Raw genomic sequence first — 20,066 nt, forward strand, 5'->3', positions numbered from 1 at the left:
CATGATTGTTACCTTATGTAGTATTGTCTGTCTACAGTTTGTGGTTATGTTGTTGTTTGTTTCATCTCAGCTTCTGCTTACATTTGTGCACATGGAAAACGATTAAGCGATACTGTAAACTTATGCATATTAGTCTGTATGGCACAAACACAGCTTGAATGAAACTTTGATCCAAGATGAAAACAGTTAAATCTGGTACCACGCTCAAATATGCAAGATGTTCTATCGTCTATGCAGGATGTTTCACATTATAATAAAAGATTTTATGAGTAAATAGAGCCAAGGTGACTTGTTACAACGGCCATCCTGTGCGTCCCTGTTAATGTCCCTGTCTGGCCAACCTTTAGTTTTTTAGATGACCAGGCTGCATGCAGAGAGGCCCAACCACCTGCTGGGTGCAACTTGCCCCAAAGCAACTCGCCAGCCGTCCACCCTGCTCTCTCCCTGCCTCCTGTGAGCAGTGAATAAGACATGCTGTGAGTCAGAAAGGCCCGGGTCCAGGAGCCAGGCCTGGGTTTGGTTAAAAGTGCTGGTGGTGAGCCATAAAAGGGCAGGGATAAAACTGAGCAAAGAGGAGGTCTCTCCCCTCCTATTCATGATTCATGAATGACTAATCTTTAATGTAAGCCTCCTCAAACACAATTTATTTTATTATTCACTCGCTCAGTATGCGCCAGCTGGACTTTTGCAGAACCACACCCTCGATAAACTCTGTAGGGGAGGAAGAGGTCTGTGCAGCACTGTGTGGTTTGTTATGGTTTAAAATGTTTGCTCTGGACTAATTTTTCATCCACCACTTTCTCTGAGTGGACAACAAAGCAGAGACGTGCCTGAGAGCAGGAACTGGATTTCCAAGATTCTCCTTATGCTTCACATGAGAGCAGTGAAATAAAACACTTTCACTGCAGAAATATTTGGAAATATGCTTTTGAGATATTCATCAAAATAACTTTTTGCAAACTTTTCCTCCTTTTTCTTATAGTTCAAGGTATTGTTGGCAAATTCATGCTTTAAATCCATTATTATATCTTTATGATTTAATACAACTCAAAAGGTAGTCAGTAGAGCCACTGCAACCCATTTATTAGTTCCATTGAGCACTAATGACAAAAACAATCTCTCTTTTTCCCAGCTGACCACAGTTTTTTAAGCCTCTAATGGTTGAGATGTCCATTTACAATTACAGTACTCTCTGGACAATCTGCAATCATTTGTGTCCATTAAAGTGAAATAATTTATTACCTATCTCTTTTTGTGGAAAAGGGAAATGTGTAAAACCCAATAAATAAAACATTTGATATACAACATAAACATGAGATATTTCAAAAGATGAATAACTCAAATAAAAAATAACTGATCCCTAAATAAAAACCAACAAAAGCATATAATTTGCAGCAGTCTTTATAAAACTACATACTATAAAAGTGAGTATTCCGTATGCATGCCAATGTGGACACATCCTATGGGCTGAAGTTGCACTGCCTCCAGTGATCAGAGTGAAGTGGTCAATATCCACTGTTTCCAACTGTTATTAGGCTTATCTGGTTGACTCATTGTTATCTAAATTACCCCGGGTTTACCTAATTAGTAATCAATTGTTATTTTATTGAAAACAAACAAAATAAAATGTTGGAAAGAGCATACACATATAATAATTTGTTTTAAACTATACTAACTAAATCTGACTCCCTTTGCCAGGAGAGTTTTTTTCTGCAACTGACTTGGAAGAAAGCTACCTGAAAAGGTATGATTCTAAAAACAGGGACCTGGGAATTGTTTCTGTCCTAACTTACTCATCAAGTACTACTTTTTCAACACAAACAATTTATCACAACTTAAATGTTGTACAGAAGACTGTTAAAGGGGTAAAAATATATATATAAATAAATAGCCATTGGTGGATGTCAAGTATATATGACAAAGGGGGACAAACTGGCTAATTATGTACTTTAAACACTTATTAGAAAATAACTGCTAGACATACATATGTCTAACAACTGACCTTCAAATATAATAAGATCGATCCCTCCACTTCTGGAAACTACACTTGATGTAATATTTTGGCCAGTTTATTTCCTTTGCCTCATTATGAGGATGGTTTTAAATAATTTATTAGGTAGATCATTTCCTCTCCAGTAAACAGAATTGTGGAATTGTGCAGTTTTTAAGTGATAAATTAAAACCAATTATATGATACATATATAGTAAACAGCATTGAGTAATTATTGTTTCCATAGTATATAATGCAGTATGAGTCAAGGGAGGAGTACACAGTAGGTACAGTCTGTGTGTTTCCTCCAATACACGGAGAGTGCACATGAACATATAAGTTCCTTGAGTACAAGTACAGTAAAGGGTCAAACTTCCTCCCTATGAACAGTAACAATGGTTACATAACACACCATGTTTGAGTGTTTTTTCTTGCTGACAGCCACTCACACTGGAAATGATTAACTTCCATATATGGGAAGTGACACTCAACACATAGACCATTAAATTAACAAGGGATCTTTCTGCACAGCGTGAGTAATATCTGGAACATCAACTGCTAATATCTGATTACAAATGTATAAAATAAGTGGAAAGAAGAGGAGGGGAAAAGCCAATTTGTGGAATATGTAGCCGCCTCATGCCAAATGCAAAGTAATACACGTTAACAGAGAAAATAGAAAATAAATTAATTCCACTGAGTAATTTTTTATTCAGTTTTAACTCGGGGAGCTTCTTTGATCTGGATAATTTTGATCATGTAGCTGTTTAATCATAAAATAAGCCCTCGTTTTCTTACACGGCCTTTGGTGCTTTACTTAATCTATCAAAAGAGGATTTGAAGCTATTGTTCAGAGCTGCAGCCACATAAATACAGTGTATTTACTCCGCTTGTACTGAAAGCAATGTTTGTCAGATAAAATAGCAGTTCATGAACTCTGAGTGTAATGGATATGAGTGCTGAAATTCCTCCCCATGCTCTTACCCGGGAGGATACTTTGTCACTTTGGTTTAAAGTTCTTCCCATGAAAGGAGGCTGCAAAGGTCGTGCACCATCATTCTGACATCATTATTTCCTCGCTTGTTCCCGGAGCAGAAGGGGTTACATGTGGTAACGCTGGCTTCTGAGAGGCTGGAGTTGGGGAGGGGGAGGAGGTCCTCTGCTCGAGGTGGGACCACAGAGGATGGCCGGCTTCTTTTCCCATGTTCTCCCCCAGCCAATGAAAACACTGGAAAAACGGCACGTTCCCATCGGCTAAGCCCGGTGACACTGCGACCCCAGGAAAAGCGTGAGTAAATACCAAAGACAAGGCCACGGGCTGGGAGGGAGGAGGTGGTGGTGAGGGTGGATGTGGGGGGAGTAAAAGTGCTCTGAAATATTTCAAACCTGCCCCAGTGTGGATGTGGAAGCAGCACCTATTACCAGCCACCTGTGCTTCATTTAGGTTAAATCCTTAATTAGGCTTTAAAAGCTAATTTATTTTCATTTTCTAATCCCCGCTGTATTGCTTTTCTGGGGCTATTCACCTGTCAGATGCAATTGAATCCTTAAGAAGGTGGTCCTGGTTCAAGACCCGCAGGTGATACAGACGTTTTTTGATTCTTAAGTTTAATTCTTTCTTTCCTCCTTACCCAAACTTTGACCCTTTCCTTGTTGTTTTGTCTATGGATTGATCTCTTTTTTTGTCTTTTCTGTTCATTCATCTGCTGCAGTAAGCATTTCAAACACCACAGATGTTGAATAAATGTGTGTGGACATGTTCAGGTCAAACTAAGGCGATATACCAGTATTGTTTGTGTATAATCCAAAATGTGACAGTTTCATTTCTGGGTGAAAACAAGACACCACAAGAGTGTTGTCTGACATGTTTTGTTTTTTCCTGCATCGGTTATGCGTGTCATTTTCCCCAACTGTGAGTGAAGGATGTTTATTTCAGGAATGTTTTTTTTTTCAAGCCAGCCCACACTGTAGCAAAGGGCCAAATAAGATGTTATAGCGCTCATGATTGTGGGACTAAAAAGACCAAAATGACATCCAGATGTTCCCAATTACGCAGCCCCAGCCTTCAGTTTGTTTGTGTTACTACAGTAATGTTGTAATCCTCCAAGTCCAAAAGCACACAGAAACTGATGACTGTTTGCTGGCTGTAAATTTAAATGGGATATAAGTAATCTCATTCATATGCTCCAGTAGTTGCAGACAATATGGGATAATGACAATTTATAGTTTACGCAGAGGCCATTGCTCTATATTTAAAATGATAAAAGGCTTATTGTGTTAACTCAATATTTGAGCTGTGTGTACATTAAACAGCAGTGTAGGTGTGTGTTGCAAGGGACACTGCTTTTGAATTGGACTGCATGCAATTAGTTAACTTGAAAATTGAAATGTGTGTTTGGCCTCTTTGCTTTCAAAGGGAACACCCTGACAATTCAGGCTGCACTCTGAGAATGCTTTCCTTTCCTGGAGGCCATTCTCCATTATTCATAAAAACTGTAAATAATCTTTTCTATTAAAGCCGAGTGTTTTAGCCTTGTATATTTGTAAACAGTCGAGGGACCTCAGAGATGAACAAAATATTATCCAGCGTGCTCATAAGAACTAACCACCAAATACTTTGCATGCTCCCCAGGTCACTGAACGGGTTAATTTGAGATACGGAAAGCATCCCACACCTTGTGGCCCTAACGCTTAAATTTGAATTCTCCTCACTAGTGCATATTTTTCCATTTTTCAGAAGGGGATGAAGCATTTTTGTACATTTTTGTGGAAACGATGTCTAAGATTTAGCACTGTTTGGGTGTTTCCCATGGCAGCATCCAGTGACAGTTAAAAGCCTGCCAGTAAACAACTACTATGATGCACCACAGGCTGGATTAATCACATCCCTGTAGCCTACAAACACTGATACAAGGTGTTGTTTCCTCTTCTTCAGTAAGTCCACATATAGTATCAACCAGTATTGATTTAGGTTGTATGTACCTTTACAAAATTCAACATCTGGGAGGACCCACCGTGCTGTTCCTTTTGTATTTCTTTCAGGTGTCTTTCAGAAATTGAAAGCTAATAATCCAAGCTAACATTTCTTTAACATTTCCTGCACAGTCACTATTGTGTTTATCCCAAATTGTTAAAGGAGGAGGTTCTAGATAGCGTCTCTCACAGCAACAGTTGTGGTAATGTGGTTCACACTGTAGTGAAAGGAAAACAGATCTCAGTCACATATGAGCAAAACAAAAATCTGATTTGGGTCACTTGCAGTGTAAACACAACCACAGAGTCAGGGTAATGTAGGGAGTGCTTTAACCACAGTTGTTCACCAGCTGGTTAACTGACTAACTGGTCATCGGAAATTATGTAATATAAAAATGTGTAGTACCTCTTCCCACAGATACTGCACCAATCAAATAACCAATACCAACAGTGTCAGTTTGAAGGAAAAAAATAATGTTTCCCCTTGGAAAACATAGGAAAATGTAGGAAACTTGACACACTGACACTGAAGATCTTCTAATTTGGTAGTAAAAATTATTTTTATTTCAGTTCAATCTGAAGGACTGTTTCTAAAACATCTCTGCATTGCTCTGCCACAGGTTACAGTGACCTAAAGTTCCCGGACAAGGTTCAGTCATCACGTGCATTGAACTCATGGAAGACGTATCCTTCCCTGAGAACAAGGGGTTCCTCTGGAGTTGCAAACAGGATGGAGTGTTCTCCTTGGGAAAAAAAATGTACTTGGCAATGAGTCAGACCTCTCTGAAAACCATAGGGGGATATCCCTGCTCACACTCCTACACAGGATCACACCCAGAACGAATGGAGGAGTGGTGTGCGTGTGTGAAAGAATGAGTACACACCCAGCCATATGTGACTGTCTGCATGTCTCCATGTATCCGCTCCATAAATTCATCCAGACTTTTTCCGACTTCTGCACGGTTTCGTTCAAATTTGTCAACTTTTAGACATTCTCTGTCATCCTTGAGCTGTTTTGCCTGAATACATTTAAAAGCTTCCTACTAATGCAGGGAACAATTAAGTTATCAAATGGACACAACCATTATGTAAAAGGCGGGTTATATTGCCAACAATTTGAACACTGTCTGCTTCCTGGAAGTGCAGACGAAATGTCAGGGGCACAATATTTCAAGGCTATTAACTTGAGTGCTTTTTTATTCAGTCTCATTACTTTTTAAACAGCATAGGAAGTCACGGAAATGTAATATTAATTTTTACATGGCTTTCATTTTCATTCCTATGGAGCTGTTTAAAATTCATGCGGGAAGCAGGAGGGCCGGCATATTATTCTATACGCGGCGAGTCAAACTCACATCTGCGTTCTCTTTCTGGAGGAAAATCTGAGGTGTTGGGTGTTTTGTTGAGTGCGAGGTCATTGTGTATTCTGCGGTAAGTGATGTGACAATGGACACGTTGTAGGAGTGGATCTGACAACACAGAGGAAGAGGCAGGAAGAGAGAGTGTGTGCATCAAACCCAGCAGCTATCTTGGGGAAAACGCGTGCACAAACATACGGAGCGTCTACCTTGGGAAAACAATCCTGCATGCCTGCATCAATACACACCTTTCTAGGCACTCGCCTTCATACAGGAAAACAGCATAATGCAACATATAGAGCGAATATTAGTTGAATAAGAGAAAGATGGACTGGCAAAGAAAGACAGAAGGACAGATATTTCATTAAATCTTTATTTTTGAATTTTAAAAATCTAGATAAGACCAATTTTGATCTACGAGAGCTCCCTAATTTAGGCCCTAATGAGAATTTTTCAAATGTGGGGAGCCTTATCATGAAAAATGGCTTGAGACCATTAATAGTTTATAGGTTGAGTTAATGATAGAGATGACTCCTAATTGAGCTCTACAGAGCTTTACTATCCGGTGGTCCTTTTCACCGGCGCCAGGAATCTCTCTCATTATTTCAAAAAAGGCATGCATAATATCCACTCTTTTTTTAGGGATAAGATTAATTCATGTTCCCAAAAAAAGATCCTGCCCAACTTTCACAAATCAGAATGGAGGAGTGGAGGAAAATATATATATTGTTTAATTCAACTTCTAATTCTGATGTAACATAAGAAAGAATGAGCAGATCTGAGAACACGAAAGGTCTGCAGTCATCTCTGTTATGATACAGTTGCCATGGAGATTTAGTTTCCACATTACTGTCTTTCCTTCTAGATTTGGGCTTTTGTTGTCCAGCAACTGACCAGTCGCTCATCTAATCAGGGCCTGTTGCGGCCATGCTTTCCACTGAGGCTGCAGTCACACACATATGCACACAGAGTTACAGTTGAGGTTTATAAATAGGTATTATACCATATGAACACGTCATCTGCCTGTTGCTGTGTGGCTGCCAAGCAGTCAGTACAGTAAACACCAGGTCACCATGGCAGTAGTCTGAGCGGCTAACAAAACAGGGGAAACAGGAAGGGATTCCCTTTCAGCATAGTGACGGCCACAGTGTTGCGTGGATTCCCATCAACCTTTCCCTGGCACGGCCGTGGGCTTCCCCCATCTTGCTCAATCGCGCCAAATGGTTGGCGGTAAAGCCCCCTCTCCCCACCCCTCCCAGAACATGTGGCAGCTCTAATTACCGCGCCACACAGGCCTCTGCTCTGGAAAACCACAAAATGGGGTTATACGGCTGTGTGCTTTTAAGGCGCTACCAGGCCGATGTGGTGCCCTGCTCTGAGCTGAAAAATGTGCTCAATTATTAATGATTTGTGATTTACAGGCGAGCTAGATTACAAATCCCCCTTTAAAGAGGTGAAATATGGAGAACTATATATATATACAGCTCCCAGCTCTCAGACTGAGGGCAGATTTCCAACATGGCAGATGGTGACTGTGAGACAGTTAGTGGAGAGGAAGAGCTGAGCTTGAACTAAAGAGGAAGCCAGTGTGTGTGTGTGTGTGTGTGTGTGTGTGTGTGTAGCTAGATCAGAGTCCTAAACAGCATTTCATCGATAGAAGAGCGTAGAAATGGAATTAAAACACCCTTCTAACAAGCTCTCATGTTCAGAGCTGCTTGTCTTGCGGCTACTGATTCACCCAGGGCGATTTAGAGTGATGAGGGAGAAACAAATTGCTGTTATCATATTGTTAGATGTCAAAACAGAGCTGCCCCGTTGCCTATCGTTTGTTTTGGGAATTAGAAAAATTCTCCCTCTGTTACTAGCTTTTCTATTTTTGGGGGGAAAATAAAACCTCAGCGGACCCTGTTGAGATGGGGGAGGAGATTGAGGCATAAATAGTCTTCCTGTTTGAACTTTAAATAAAGCAGCACATGATGTCAGCCAAGGCTTCCTAATGGGGTGGATAGATCCGGTTCTACCAAAGTGACACCAAAGTGACATTTTGACTTGGCAGGGCAGTAAATTTTATGCTAAGCAGCTACCTTTGACTGGAGTACAAAGAATACAAAGGATCTGACATTTACACTCACAACTTGATGTTCATCGACTTCCCTAAAAAGTCAGAAAATGTAATATAACACCTCTTTTCCTCACAGTCTTCATTTCCACTCTAATGATTCCCAGCCTGAAATTTTTCACGAAACACTTAAAATTCTGGAAATTAACATTGTTTTGTGTAACTTCTGTGCTCAGCAGATCCGCGAGGATGCATATCTGAGCAGGGATCCCCAGTGGGAAACACATTCACCCAAACCTCACTCAGATCAGTCGGTGAAACCCGCCGCAGCTCCCGCAACCGAGGGAATTCCTCTCAGAAATATTTGCTTTTTTGTTCTAGTGAGGAAATGAGGGTGAGAGAGGCGGAGGGAAGCGGGGGTTTGCTGAAATTGAATCACCATGGCAACTTCAATAACATTTCACTTCCACTCCCTCCCCCCCATCGCCCAAGCACACACACACACACGAGAGGAAATGAGTTTCAAAACGGAGAAGACGCTTCAACCGTCATTTGTTTTTGACGCCTGCCAAGCAACAGAGACATCATTGACTTGATAAGGACTCACTGACAGTTTTACTACTCTGCATCATATTGCAGCACAGGAAGGCTAGGCGCTGCTAAAATGCTAATGGTTTACAGGTCCTTGCTGCAAGCAATAAAAACATTATGAAAGTATCTATATGCGCACTCTAACCCAATTCTGTGCTGTTGTAGGAGAATGTACGTTCCACTTGCCTCTCTCTCTGCAGTTTTGCCTAAAGAGGCATCCTGGGAATCTGGAGATGCTGTCAGAAGCCGGAGGGCCAAATTTGACAGGAATGTGGCTGCAGCAGGAAGACCTGCTGTATGAGACTTGCTGAGGAGTCATGTACAGTTGTGGATCTGCAGATTTCCCTCTTCAAATTCTGGAGGAAATCCAATTCTGAGCACTATATGTTGAAGTAATAATTCAAGGTATGAATATATAAAATGTAACACTGATTCATGAAAGCTTTAGCATTTTGAAACATGCAGTAGTGGACAGAGTCTTGTGAATGTCAAGACAAAATTGTGAAAATAACACAGGCACTACAATTAAGAAAGGAATCAGCTGATAACCACTTTATTTTGTATTTTTGTATCGCCACAGGATCTAATGAATATTCGTACTATGAAGGATGTCAAACAAACATTCATTCGTCCAATCTTTGAGTATGACAGCCCAGTTTGGGCTGTGGCTAAAGGCCTCTCTGAGGAGCTGCAGAGATTCAAAAACCATGCTGCAGGATCATCGGCATTTAGTCTTCTTCTCTTCCATCACTGTGTGAAAGGGATGATGAGGCCTCCCCACACACCCTCACACACATATTCAAGGACAGTCTGTCCCCCCTGCACAATTTCCTGCCTGAAGCCTCAACGCCCACTTACTGGCTTCATTCGTGGAGCAAATACGTAGTGCCAACGAGTAGATCCAAAAGACGTGAACTTTCCTCTATTCCCCCTGCTCCTAAATTGTTTTATTCTGTGGAACTTTAACTAAATGCAGGGTCCCAATTAGAAGGTCTCAATTAAAGGCCTGGTCTGGATTTCATAGAAATTCTTTAGATTTATAAAACCTCTTAAAGCCCACCAGGTAGCCAGCTTGAGCGAGTTTTAAGCTGCTTAGATTGCAAGTAATATTCATACTGGTTTAAATAAACAATTTGACAGTATTTCCCATCTTTGCTGAACACGAGTTTTGTGCAAAGGGAATTAAAAACCTGTCCCATATAGATGCCTGTTCCAAGTATAGGTAGATTGAGTTCTGTGATTGAAGCAAATGAAATCTTTACGGTAGAAGGGATGTATGCTCTTAATTTTACGCTTTTGTTTATGATGTTGATCGCTGTTATGCTTGACTCATTTCAGGATTCACTGGTTAAAAACTGTTTTATGCAGCTGTATCCTGCCTTGTCAAACTTGAATAAACGAAACTTGAAAGCCACAGAGAATTATCACCCAACTCTCTGCTAGTTCCTCTCAACTTTACAGAGCTTATTTTAGCGTATTGTTAGCCTGTTATTTTCCAGCTAGCAGACTGTTTCCAACAAGCAGCTGTTATTAGCTGCTACGGAATGACACACAGAATGAAGAATGTTGAACACCTAGCCACACTTATATTTTTCTCAGTAGTTCCTGGAGACAAAAGAAAGGTTAGGAGAGTAATATTGCATTCATTGGATGTCCAGAAACTCTGAAAACTCGCTACAAATGAATGCTAATGTTGCTATGAATTGGGAAATGCTTTCACATTCTTTATAAGATGATAATATGTCAAGATATTGTGGTCTTCTGCATCCAAGTGACCAAAAGTCTATTTTTTGCATTTCAATTAGAAACACAAGAAAAACAACAACATGCCATCACACATCTCAGCCTGACTGCAGGTCCTCAGCTTGCAGCACATTTCTGGTGTTTCAATAAAACACAGAGGAGACAACAGGCAGCTGTAAATGACATGCTTGTCTGAGGCGCTCCACTGTGCAACACCTACAGGATTTCTCATAATGGTCAGCTCCCCGTGTCCCCAGCCTTCATTTCTTCCATGTGCCACTGGACAGTTAAGCCTAAAGATACCTGACACCATATGTTTCCCAGTGCAGTAATGACTGCTCCTAGCGCTGCTTTTATGGCAGCCAGCCTCTGGAGGCTCAGTGATCAGGGACAGGTCCAGGTCTCAATTAGTGCTGCTGCAAGGAGGCCTTCTTTGCTGACCAGAAGCAGCTTTTACACAATTAACATCTCTCTGGTGCTGTATGTATCCACCTTGTGCTACAATATAAAAAAAAAAAAAAAAAAGCATGTGGGCTGCAGTATGAAATTTACCACAAAATCCACCAGGGGCACTGAGAAGAAAGGCAGTGGGCAAGATGTGTGAGCAGGAGGAGACGAGCAGTACGGTGAGGACACAGAGCAAAGAGGAGAGAAAACTGAGAGAAGCAGAATGAGAGAGACAGAGATGAAGACAGAGAGAGAGAAACGAGGGAGACCAAAGGCATGTGGAGTTCACCATCACTTTGCTTGGCTGCACTGTGATTAAAGAGAAGAGTCCCTGGAGAGAGAGGCGGCTCTAGGCCTGCCCAGTCAGTTCTCTCGCTCCCTTGATCTCCTGCGTGTCGCCCACAGAAACATACCGCCAAACCTTCAGGAAGGGCTCCTTTTATTGCGCTGGGTCCCCCATCGGCTCCAAAGAATCTGCAAAGCAAGCACAGATTGTCATGGCACGAGCTCCTCTCAATTTAGAGGAAGGAGGTCTGCCTTGGATGAGCTGCTGCCTGGATCCTGAAGGAGTTTTTTGATGTTTTAATGAAGATATCTCCCGCATTTCTAAAAGCGTCTTGTTACACATGAACTTGTCAAGCTCCGAGATTAGGTAAAAAGAGAATCTCTGGCAAGTGATTTTCCAGAAAGTTCCTGCTAAAAAAAAGGCAGGAAAGTGAAAATAAGCCCACTAAATCGTCATTAATCCCCTCAGGGGGGCTCTATCCTCATTTGATTGAAGTGCCTATTCTTTCTGAAAAATTGATAATCAGAACCTCGCAGACTGGTAGCCAGGAAAGAAGAGATGGGAAACCAAAATGTCGCTCTCAATCTTAATTAAATTCTTCATTCAGTGGCGGTGGGCTGATCAGTCCGTCACGGGCCTGGTCCCTCCCTTGACCTTTCTTCTTCTGGTCAAGTGACCTTCACTCCCTGTCTGTGGAGCATCTGACAAGGAAGGAAAGAGCCTGAGGGGGGTGAGGGAAGAAAGGCCGTGACATTACACACATTCATAAGGCGCCGCAGCCTGGATAATTACACCGGTACTCACTTAACATGCATTGCAGGCAAGCCTATCGTTTATCAGCCGCATGACCTCTAGCGAAGGATCTCTTCCTCTGATCTGTCTAATTATTCAGGGTTTTTTTTTTTTCCTCCGTCGCTTCCTTTCTGGCATTAGTAACAAACGGAAAAACCTTTGTGTGTGCGTGTAATCTGAAAACAAGTCAAAGTTGTAAACATCACAGCTGGCTGGCAGGGGGAATTTCGGAAGTGATTCACTGATGTTTTGTGCAAGATTTAAATTAATTCCAGTTGGCCCTCAGCTATTTTGTATTATTTTTTCCCCTATAAAAACACACTTATCCTCTTCTTCAGTTCTCATCCCTGTGGCCGATTGGAACTCAATGGGGGGTTTATGGGTGTCATTCTAAATTTGTTAGAGATGGGGGAAAGTGAATCCTCCTAAATCTGGTTTAGTTAGCTTGTCCCACACACAGAGCTGCAGTCCTTACAACTGGTCGTATTTAATGACTGTACAGAAATGTGAATGGAGCGTGGCTTAGAATGGATTCAATTAGGGTTTGTTTTATTTTTTTTATTTCTTTAATACTTACTTCACTCTTTGTTTTTGTGCCAATTTAAAAATGTTAGCATGCAAAAACAAAGATGGTGAGCATGGCGAACATTATATCAGCATCAGCTTGTCACACAGTAAAAGAAATCAAAGTACAACTGAGGCTGATGGGAATGTTATTACTCGAGGCATTAAACCAAAATTGTCAACCTTATGCTGGCACAAGAGAAAAAATCAGGATATAACCCAAGTTATCACTGTACATCCTCTGGGAGCCATGAATGTCCTTGCAACATTTTGTGCCAGTCTATGTGGTAGATATTTTAGTTTAGACCTGAGTGGCATAGCATGGCTTAAAGCATTGTGACACTGAACACGGCTGGTGCATCCATCTAAACCAACTTTCTGCAGACAGACTGGGACGTGATGTATAACTTGGAAAGACGGTGAATAAATGTGTTTCTCTGTGCCTTAACTGACATTTAGATGTTTCTCATTCCTGGCAGGAACGCAGAGAACACGCAGTGGAGAGTGAAACAGCCAAATGGTCTGAAAGGGAGAACTGTATGTAATATAGTACGTGCCATAAACCTGCAGCTGATATTTCTGGGTCACTTATCTGCAGGGAGCTACTTGCACTGTTCTAACCTGTCAGCTTATTATGTAACACATTGGCCTACTTTGCCCTATATGCTGTCTGTAATTTTCCACTCGGCCTATGTTTTCCATGGGTTACCAGTGAATGCAGGTGAAACTGACAGGATTTGAAGGAGGAATTTCTCAGTTAAAGTGCTCAGGGTGCAGATGAAACAGCATGAAGAAAAGGCGAGCTAACACTGTTAGAGCCTAACTCTGTCCATTTTCAGCTTGTACATATTCCATTTTCACTTTATCCATAGCCTGGCAGCTTTCAGTGTACTTTTCTTTCTTTTTACTACTTTATAGAGCAGCTTTAGTAGACAGACGGCTGCTTGACAAGGAGAACTCAAAGAAGGGCTAGAGCAAAAGCCAAAAGAGCATCAAAAGTGGTCCAGAAAAGCATGACTGTAGATGCTCTTCATCTTTGTACCAATAGGCCTCGCTGCACATCATCTGGCTGCTTTGAGGGTTAAAGGACCACAACTGTGGTTTATTCATGATTCAGTGCAAATCATAAATACATTACATCGCAGCTAAACATGCAACTCTGTTTAAGGGAATCTATATTTTTGCTATTTTTCAATGCATCTCTTCATTCCTTTTATTAAGCACACTTTTTTGCACACACTGCTTGACTTGTGTAATCATCACAAACATCAAACATCATCAATGAACAATAAACATATTTTTTTGTCATGGTTACCGTACTGATTCAGTATGATCTAACAGTGCAGAGTTCTATTTTATGCTTGGACTGCATTACCATGCAACAATAATCATCAAACAAGCAACAGGAAGTGTGATGTTGCCAGGGACACAGTGCTGCTACACCAGAGTCGTCTTATTTCCTTTTACTCTATTGTGGTTTACAATTTGGTAAAGCTGCCGTGAGTCCTCGAAAGTCACGCTGCATGTGCTATATACTAGTTCCTGTTTGTGGTGTGACCTCAAATTACTTTTGACACTGGAGAAAAAGTCAAACTTTGCTGAGTGTGAGCGAGAATATGAAGTTATAAGGAGCTGTTTTATATTGATAGATGGTTATCCTCAGCCCCTCATGTCCAATAATCCAAAAACAACTGAAATCTATATATGAGAAAAGGACACACGTCCAGTGAGACTCTGAGAATCTTTACATCCCTGGGCACATTTGTGCAGAAATGGTCTGTATGCTGTCTGGCACCTTGTCTCTCCTGTAAATCCTGGATTCTCAGCACAGAGCAGCAGACAGAAACACAGGGAAAGCTCTGACGGCTGCTGATTCTGAAAGACAGACGGATGAGACTGGAAGGATGGGCGTCTGACATTTGAAACATAAAGCATCAATAATAACACACCATAGAATAAGTAGCTATCAGCCTGCCTGTGTCAAGCCTGCGAGTTTAAGATTTCCTGCATTGTTAAGATATTTTTGTGGCAGTTTCAACCAAGCCAGCAGCCAAATTGAGCACATTGATTCTTCAGGACTGGTTAATCAATGTTTAATGATAATGCCCTGTGGAATTTGGGTACTAGTTAGTTATTAGAGATTTGCTTAGAAATAGATTGAAACAGAATTTAGGGTTCGAGTAAAAAACTTGGAAGAAACCCTCTTAGTACCTAAGAGAGTATTTCATATCCCTAATAGAAAGGTTACCTCACCATTGGAGTTTCCCATAACACTTAAGATACAGCACAGAGACACAAAATACATTTTAGCCTATAGCCCCGGGGGAAGCCATTAAACACACATTCTGGCACATGGATATTAAAAAAGTGAAAAATTACCCCAGTTCAGCGATGTCAGAGAGAGGGAGAGCCTCTGTCTTGATTATCATATCCATCTCATACAGCAGGGTGGATTCCCTTTTATGCCACGATACTAATTGATGAGAAAATATGAACATGTGAGTGGAGAGAGCTGGGAAATGAAGGTTTAATCAAAAGTGGGGATGAATGTGTAGGGTAGGGTGGGGGAGGGAGAAAAAAAAGTAAATATTTGCAGCTCTCTATAAATCATGAGACTTGAACCGTGCTCAAAAAGCCATCCATCACAGCGGCAAAAGGCCTCGTTGGGGTTGAAAGGTCAAAGTGCTGAGTTATGTTAGAAGGTCTCTCCACTCCCGGGGGACAAATTTGACCGGTCCCTGAGTGAGGCGAGACGAGGGTAAGCCATCGCTTTTGTCCGCCCAGAACACGACCCATGGGTTTCCAGTCTGTTGCTATTGACCATATACCCGGAAAAAAAAGGTTGAGTGCAAATGGCCCCGGCGTAACCCCTCGGCTGCTCTCAATCCTTCATCCTGAGTGATAGCTCTCTCCGCCGCATCAAGTCTTTTAATCCACACTCACTGTACTGCCTCACTTATATGTCAAAGTGAAAAAGTTGCGCTATGGCACTTTCCTGGTTCTTCACAGCTTCTTGGTCAATATTTCTCATCAGGTGGGGGGAGACAAATGACCTCCAGATCATTGACCTTGTCGTGGTTATTGGCAAGAGGAGACAATGCCAGAATCGAAAGTCCCTGAAGTTCAATTTCTGCCATTAAATATATCACTGTTACTGCCACTTAATTAGATCATTACTACATTCCTACAAGCGTTCCTAAAATTGATGTCCATGTGCAACAATTGAAATGATGTAGCACGCACTTGGAAAATTTACAAAATTTGTAAATGACACAAACCGTGTTAACATAAGCTGGCATGTAAAGGGTGATTTAAAAATTAATGAGGCTTTAAATTTTAATTCCAAATGAGATCCTAATCTCGCAATGAAGCGCTATCTCGGTGTAACATGGCGTGAACGGAGCGCAGATAGCACCCGTGCAGTGGTGAGGATGCAGAGGCGATGTGACAGAATTCACATGCAGCTACCCAGGAAAATATTAACCACAGAGAAGGTTTTAATGAAGCGCTAACGCCCTAATGAATGCCATTCCCCCCCCCCCCTTTTTTTTTTTTTACATGCGCATCTCTGGAGAAGTGGCCCTGAATTCTGATGCCTGATGATACTGTAACCGCATCACAGACAGCTCCCTTGAAGGATTCCTCCTCATGTCAAAAGCCTCCTCCTCCGCATGCAGAGCCAACAGTCTGGGGGGCTATGGGGCAGGTTGTGCTTAATCAGCATTTCAAAGCTGCTCCACTGTCAATTATCCAAGGCTACATTCCCTCCAGTCTGCGCACAGGTCAATGTGTGAAACGTCTGAGGATGACATCATTCACATTGTCGTCTGTGGTCGACACGAAGGGAGAAGGAAAGCAACACAAAGAGACCTTGATTTCTACATCTTGTATTTTCTATTTCTCTGATCGTTTTGCTGTAAAAAATCCTCCACATTGTCTGTTTACCATGAAGCAGCGTCTCTGGTCCGACAGTCACTCTGGGAGGCATTCATGTCTAGAATACAATTTAAAATTCTATCACTCAGTGTAAAGCTGTGTTTTATATTTTTTTCCATTAGCTCCAGATGTCATATGAATACCATATGTAAAATTGTTTTGCATTTGTTATGCACACAGAGGGGACAATCTGTATGCTTTGCTGCCAGACTGTAGCATAATTCACTACTCACCCCATTGACTACTGAATATGAAACATGCGCTCAGTATCAAGCCACTTCTGTCATTGGGCCAGTGGAGTGTAGCTGGCACACCAGAGTTTTCTTGGGACTTGTAAAGAGGTAGACTTTATGGTTTCAAACAAAGATATTAAGGCAGTAGATCTCATACATTACAGTCGAGGGAGTGGTGGGACTGCTTGGTAATTTCCATACAAGCTTCTCTGTTTCCCACAGTTTTCAGCAGCCTCTGGATGGATAATTTCATTCTATAGGTCTGCTGTGTAGCAGCTTCAGTTCTGGCTGGACTCCAAAAATATTTTGCTCATTAAAAGTCAGACGTGAGGAAAGCCAAGCAGGGTGCAGCAGCTCTGAGAAAAATCCTCCCAATTTCATTCTGCGAAGGTGGTTATGCTACAAGATATGTTGAAAATCTAATAGGCATCGTGGACTCACACTGGGCAGGTTGAGATTTAGTTAAACAAACAGAGCTGCTCTGGAGGTAAGAAGTAATTTCACTCGATAAAGTTGGACTTCAGTGGGTTCATTACATTTGGTCTGTTAACCAGAGTAGCCAAAGTCCTGCTTAAATTCTAAGAATAAAATATATGTAAAATAAAATTTTAATATTAAATGTATATATATGTGTGTGTGTGTATTTATATGTAAAATAAATTGACACGGTCCAAATCAGCCAGTTCCCCTGACCAACCTGCGTTACACACCCATCTCCAACATTTTAGACTCATGCTTTGAGTTTATATATATTAAATTCACTGCTACTGAACGTCGCACTAGAGCACAGCATCTCAGACCAAAGCATTTGGCTGCTACAGCCCACCAGACTCCACTGACAAAACAAGTGATTTTACCTTGCTAACAGTCATAAAAAACTCAAACTGGATAGAAACAAAATAAAACTCACCAAAACCGACTTAGTTGTTTGTTTGCTGCAATATTAATGTTTTAAATCTCATATAACCCATAAGTCAAGTGTCAATGACAGCGCTGTGCTAGAACAGCAGGACTGTCACTGTAATCCTGGATGGTAAAACATTTGCGGTAACACTTTAAGTGTTTAGGTTTGCAATATATTTTATAACTACGTGAAATCTTCCGAGAAAGATTTTGTAATTTATAGATATATAAAGACTGTTGAGTTAAACATTTGATTTTCAGTTGTTACCTTCAACATACAAATATGTATTGATCATTCATTTACTATAGTAACTCTATTCTTCATAAATTAATTGAATGTTTGTCTGTAGAAAAGATTCACATTTGAACTGCTGGCTTGCTTGTCATTCAAAATGAATGTTAGCACAAAATTACGTTCTTTCCAGGTAACTTACCTGTAAATTAAAAATTAACAAAAACATGAGGTTGAAAAAGTTGAATTTGGCCAATTAAATACCAGCAAGCAAACATTTCAGATATATTTGCAATGTGAACTGTGTATTTCAGGCCTGCAAACCCCAATGGGATAAAAAAGGTGACAGTTAATTTTGCAATGCACCATTTTCACTATGTCACCGCTGGGCCAAAGAAAGCTAACACAGTTAAAGAGGAGCTATAACACTAATTTTTTTTTACTGTACAGATAATGACATAACACATTTCTTAACTTTTAGTTACCCTCCAAACATTCTGTTGTAGGGTTCTATTATAAGGTAACGTGGTATGTGTGCCATTGTAAGACAGTTTAACAGAGGAGAGCAACAAAAAAGCTGACCGTACATCACAGCTGCGAAACAATATCTGTATTGGTTAGTTAATTTAAACCTGCAGAAAGTACATTCTGTTAAAACCTGTAAAAGGTAGGTTGGACTGAAGAAATGTTTCCAACGGGAATGACAAATTCCTAACACCGAACAAACTAAAGATATGTGCGATGGCCGGGAATCGAACCCGGGTCAACTGCTTGGAAGGCAGCTATGCTCACCACTATACCACCATCGCAGTGAGAAGTAGGAATGTGGTCGCTGACTCAGCACTTTCCTGCACTGTGAGTGTTTGGGAGAGGAGAGGGAAAGAATAAACCGAAGAGAAGGATGTAGTGAAACAAATCTTTGACTAATGTTAACTATACAGACAGAAAAAGAATTCAGAATACTCTCCTGGTTATAGGATATGTAAAAGTACGGAGTACATTTCACAACTCATACAAGAGGATGTTCTCCTGACAGTATCTTTTTGGGATTATTCAGATCATGGGAGTTGGTAGAATCACATGAAAACAATTGTTGGCAGGATTCAAACTTGGATTTACAATCCACCCTAACTGCTCCAATTAAACCGGGGCAAAAGAATATGTTAGGGTGGAGGAAAGAAGGGAAAGAGAGTAGGGAATACATACTCTTAAACCAATAAAACTGTTCTTCTGAGATTCTGTTTGTCTGTGTTGGCCTTGACAAAATACACTGACACACTTTTGTTGTGTCCAGATGCTGGACAGTAGCAGTTTTAGTTTCCCTTCATCTGGGTATGGCCAGTGTTTTTGGACTGACCCCACGTACATCTACACCAGTGGTTCTCAACCTTTTTCCTCAAGGGGAAACAATTTTAACTGCATACTTTTCTGTTCTACAGAACAATGCAGAGTGAATATCTCTGTGGATATAGCTTGGACCCCTTCCTGTGAGTTTTTTTTTTATGTTTATATCTTCAATAATAATCTAAACTTTAAAAATAACTGTTTCATCACATATTCTTCACAGAAATGGATTAAATAGTGAGATATAGGTCTACAATATTCTTTTGGTGGCTCCCCTCTTGCCACACTGTTGCCGTTGGAGTTGATACTGGACATGTTTATGGGTCACAAATATTCTGTGAAGGAAAAAGATGACATTATCAATATTATACAACAGACAGTTGTGGTCCACTAATTTGTCTGGAGAGGCGTTGTATAAATCGTGATATACAGTATACCCCCAGTGCACAATTGAACTATTTATAGATAATCTGTAAATAAGGAGTGTAAAACACTGTGTGGACATACAGAGCTACATGAATCTGCTTGTGTGTTATTGCTTAACTGTTAGCATGTAATTAATGGTAATTAATGATAATTATGATACATACATTTCTTGGAAGGTCCCCACAGCCC

General features: G+C 40.9%; 1 non-coding gene across 1 annotated transcript; it reads right to left on the bottom strand.

Moving 5' to 3' along the window:
* Nucleotides 1-18,844: 18,844 nt before the first annotated feature.
* trnag-ucc lies at nt 18,845-18,916 on the bottom strand. The gene has a single exon. It is a non-coding gene; the product is annotated as a tRNA-Gly (tRNA).
* Between the last annotated feature and the right edge of the window lie 1,150 nt (nt 18,917-20,066).

The sequence above is a fragment of the Morone saxatilis genome, unplaced genomic scaffold (assembly GCF_004916995.1).
Source record: "Morone saxatilis isolate NCDOM2014 unplaced genomic scaffold, NCSU_SB_2.0 Contig0, whole genome shotgun sequence".
NCBI classification, from domain to species: domain Eukaryota; kingdom Metazoa; phylum Chordata; class Actinopteri; family Moronidae; genus Morone; species Morone saxatilis.